At 38.7% G+C, this 5,000-nt stretch overlaps 1 protein-coding gene across 1 annotated transcript in view; it reads left to right on the top strand.

Moving 5' to 3' along the window:
• nedd4a (NEDD4 E3 ubiquitin protein ligase a) overlaps positions 1-5,000 on the top strand; it is a 46,597-nt gene that overhangs the window by 9,777 nt on the left and 31,820 nt on the right. The gene's annotated exons all lie outside the window — the stretch shown is intronic.

A 5,000-nucleotide genomic window follows, 5' to 3' on the forward strand; every position in this document is an offset into this window, starting at 1 on the left:
ACATAAACACTGTACTCAGATATACTCAGTGTGGACCTGACCAACTGACCAGCCATGAAATGTAACGAGAAAAAAGTGGACATTAGGATTCAGACTGAAGTCCAGAAGATTTACAAGGATCCTTCTGATGCAAAAAATAAATAAAAAATATATAAATAAATAAATAAAAATCCTTTGTTGAAAGAAAAAATAAACAAATAAAAATCCTTTGTTGAAAGGAAAATAAATAAATAAATAAATTAAAAATCCTTCGTTAAAAGGAAAATTAAATAAATAAATAAAAATCCTCTGTTGAAAGGAAAATAAATAAATGAATAAATAAAAAAATTAAAATCCTTCATTGAAATCTTTAGATTCTTTCCAGGTCTTTGTTAACTTTAATCTAAATATCAGGCTGGAGTTTATATATCCTCACACATTACACCAGAGCGCTCTTAAATCCTCCAGTCTGATTGGTCAGAATGTTCGTTATGTAAGGCTACATCATCTCAAACATGAAGCAAAATAAACTCCTGCTGATTTTTATGGAGACGTTAGCTATATAATTATTTATGATTTTACTTAAAATCCAGGTCTTTGGCTTAAACGAAGGAATCATTCATTCCTTCACGTTTTCGTCGTTGACGTTACTGGAGAAGCAGCTCCAACTCATGATGCTGCCGTCACCGTGCTTCACTGCAGAGATGATGATGGTCTTGGGATCGTACTCATAATCCTTCGTTCTCCAAACCCTGTAGAGATCCTGCCGCTTCCAGCTCGTCTCTCTGGCTTCTCTTTTAACTTTCGTACCGTCAGCTCGAGTGAGTTGAGGACGACTCGGACGTTTTACTGTAGTTTGGGTCACTTTCACCAGCGTAAACACTCCAGATCCTGCTTCTGCTTTTCCAGATAGCTGTTCTTCTCATCATCAAATCTCGCATAGCGTTAAGGAAAAAAAAGAAAGGAATGAATATTAATGCTCAAACCGTGCTGCATGATGGAGTGCCGTGTTCTGGGGGTGTAGAACACCTCATGTTCCCAGCAGGGGGCAGCAGTGTCCTCATTGTCTTCAGCTCTCTTTCCATCAGCTTTCTTTCACGTGGAAGAGGAAGAGAAAGAGGTTCAAGCATGACCTCTGACCCATGATCAAGCTCTCAGCTGTATCATGGACTTGTACCAGCGCTGTTCTTGTCAAGCTTCAGCTGAACGGATTCATGCCCCAACTCTCTAACACGTCTGATTTAGCTCATGAAGGTCGCGCTAGCTAATCCGACGTAGCCAGTCAGCGTATCCCATTTCTGAATGGGTTTCCCCGACACCGGGTTGCCAGAGATGCATGATTTGCGTTAACGGGGTTATAATTAGAGAGCACAAGGGGAAGTTTCCATTCCTTGTAAGGGTAAATTGAGGCCCTGTGTGCTGCTGGTGTGTTGTGAAAACATGTCATGCAGGTGCAGAGAGAGAGAGAGAGAGAGAGAGAGGTGATGGTCAGTGATAACATGCCACACAACGAGAGACGAGGCAGATCACAGCGTACAAAACTTTTATTCCAGACCTCCCCCTGATAGAGAGCTTCTTTCCTCTGTCACAGGGGTCAAAGGTCAGGTCATACATGTGACACTTGAGGGATTCGGTTGCAGCGAGAACTTTGGATGAGGAATGTCTCTTCATCTTACACAGGCTCCAGTAAAGGTCACTTCAGGTCGTCGCCGAGCCAACGAATTAGTAGCAAATTAACAGCAAATTTCTCAAATAAACAAGCTTTATGTCGTAGATCAGGTGGTTGGCTCGCTTGGAAATTGTACACTTATTATTGCGGCCGTGTGTTTAGCCAACAAACCAATCCTGATATCAGATCTGATATAAGGTTAGAAAGGTGTATATGTTAATCAGATAGAAGAGTAGAGAATAAAACGTTAACTTTAATCTAAATATCAGGCTGGAGTTCATATATCCTCACACGTCACTCAGAGCGCTCTTAAATCCTCCAATCTGATTGGTCAGAATGTTCACGTTAGCTATAACTTCATCATTTCAAACATGAAGCAAAATAAACTAATGCTGAGTCATGTGCAGCGATTCTCGGGGTCCAAGCACCGCTTCCCAAATCACTCCCACTTTTCCAAGCACCACTTCCCAAATCACTCCCACTTTTCCAAGCACCACTTCCCAAATCACTACCACTTTTCCAAGCACCGCTTCCCAAATCACTACCACTTTTCCAAGCACCACTTCCCAAATCACTCCCACTTTTCCAAGCACCGCTTCCCAAATCACTCCCACTTTTCCAAGCACCACTGCCCAATTACTCCCACTTTTCCAAGCACCACTTCCCAGATTACTCCCACTTTTCCAAGCACCGCTTCCCAAATCACTGAGACCTTGCCAAGCACCACTTCCCAAATCACTCCCACTTTTCCAAGCACCACTTCCCAATTACTCCCACTTTTCCAAGCACCACTGCCCAATTACTCCCACTTTTCCAAGCACCACTTCCCAAATCACTCCCACTTTTCCAAGCACCGCTTCCCAAATCACTCCCACTTTTCCAAGCACCACTTCCCAAATCACTCCCACTTTTCCAAGCACCACTTCCCAAATCACTCCCACTTTTCCAAGCACCACTTCCCAATTACTCCCACTTTTCCAAGCACCGCTTCCCAAATCACTCCCACTTTTCCAAGCACCACTTCCCAAATCACTCCCACTTTTCCAAGCACCACTTCCCAAATCACTCCCACTTTTCCAAGCACCGCTTCCCAAATCACTGAGACCTTGCCAAGCACCACTTCCCAAATCACTCCCACTTTTCCAAGCACCGCTTCCCAAATCACTCCCACTTTTCCAAGCACCACTTCCCAAATCACTCCCACTTTTCCAAGCACCGCTTCCCAAATCACTCCCACTTTTCCAAGCACCACTTCCCAAATCACTCCCACTTTTCTAAGCACCACTTCCTAAATCACACCCACTTTTCCAAGCACCGCTTCCCAAATCTCTCCCACTTTTCCAAGCACCACTTCCTAAATTACACCTACTTTTCCAAGCACCGCTTCCCAAATCACTGAGACTTTTCCAAGCAAAATGATTAGAGCACATTTTCAGTGGGTGATGTAAGGAATTAGTGACACACATACAAGCAAGAACAATAAGGACAAAGACAGAAAGATGGTTCAGCACTTTTCACTTTTCAGTTTTGTCAGTGTATGAATTGGTGAAAGTCTGACGCTTGTGCCATGTCAGCAGTGTGCTGAATCACTTGAACAAAAATGATAAATAAATACTTATATCTTAAACAAATACACTGGTGTTGAGCACCACCCTGGTTATCACTGAGTGTAACAGTATGCAGTATTTTTAGCATATATTGCACATTTTTTCCAAACTCTATATACCTAATAATTAACAGGAATAATATATATGACTTGTATTTAATATAATATTATAATTACATTTTTGTGCTAATTATTTATATATAAAGTTTTATCTAACTTTATTTATTTATGCTAAAAATATATTTTTTTAGATAGATAGGTAGATAAATAGATACTTTATTCATCCCAAAGGGAAATTTACAAAATTTAATTTAATTTTTTCCATGAAATTGAATTTCCATAAACTCATGAAGATGTTTTCAGTAAAGGGAACACAATAATAGCTGCAAGGAGCAATCCTCGGGGTCCAAGCACCACTTGGAACACACAATCAGGTCCCACAGTGCAGTGACCATCACAATCCAGTGACCAGTACAAACCAGTGACCGGTATAAAGCAGCACAGTGTAGTGACCATCAGTGTAGTGATCATCACAGTTCAGTGACCATTTATATCCTCTGGACTCTGGGTTGGAAATTGCGTTAAAAAGCATGAGAGCGCATTTACAAATTCAGTTCAATTTTATTTGTATAGCGGTTTTAACATTATCACATCACATCATATCATATCATATCATTTACCACTTGTGTTACTCGATTATTAATAATAATACTCTGTCTGGAGTCTGTTCTGATTACTACCGAGCTAAAACAGACTCCCCGCTGTCTGCTGGTGGACTTTACAGAGTGTGTTATGAGTCACTGTCCATTTACAGCGCACACACACACACACACACACACACATCAGGCTAAAGAGTCCCTACAGAATGAAACCAAAGACCAAACTCATGACTGACTCATTTATACACACTTCAAATTGTAGTGTAATCAACTCCCAGTGCTCTGTCTCTCTCTGTCTCTCTCTTTCTCTTTCTCTCTCTTTTATTCAAATTATGACATTTATAGTAACACACAACTTCTCTCCTGAAATGTTATTTTTGTTATTAGGACACATACTGCGTCTCTAGTTTACGTCCATACACTCTGATTTATTTTTTCTATTCATTTTTCATTTTAAATCTATCATATACTATTATTTTTATTTTGACGCCAGTTTTGATGTATAGCTTTCTGTTTTATTTTGGTCTGGAAGTCTTTGTAGGAGATGAAAAATGATCTCTCACCTTCGTTCTGTGGTTTGATTAATGGTCGTGATTCTCAAACCGCTTTCTTAAAGGGTCCCTGAAACCCGATTTGTTTAAAAAAAAAAAAAAAAAAAAGAGTCACATCTGATAATTGATTACTATAATTAATTTGCGTAAATTAATTGCTGAATATTTTTCAAATAAAAATCAGCCTTAGTCAGGTTTCCTGGTTGTTTATACGCTTTGTAAAAAGCGACAGCTTTTTTGTGGCTCAGCATTTCTGGACAACAGCAAAACATATATAAGATGAGCAAAAAGAAAACACACCAGGAAAAACATGTACAACATTCTTTTAAATTAATTAAATAGTATGATTATTATTATTAATAATAACAACAATAATAATAATAATAATAATAATAACATTAAAAAATAAAAAAAAATATGATAATAATAATAATAATAAATAAATAAATAAACAAAATAAGATGAGCAGAAAGAAAACACATGGGGAAAAAACATGTACAAAAATAAATAAATAATAATAATAAATTAGTGAATAA

This window comes from Hemibagrus wyckioides, linkage group LG04 (genome assembly GCF_019097595.1).
Source record: "Hemibagrus wyckioides isolate EC202008001 linkage group LG04, SWU_Hwy_1.0, whole genome shotgun sequence".
NCBI lineage: Eukaryota > Metazoa > Chordata > Actinopteri > Siluriformes > Bagridae > Hemibagrus > Hemibagrus wyckioides.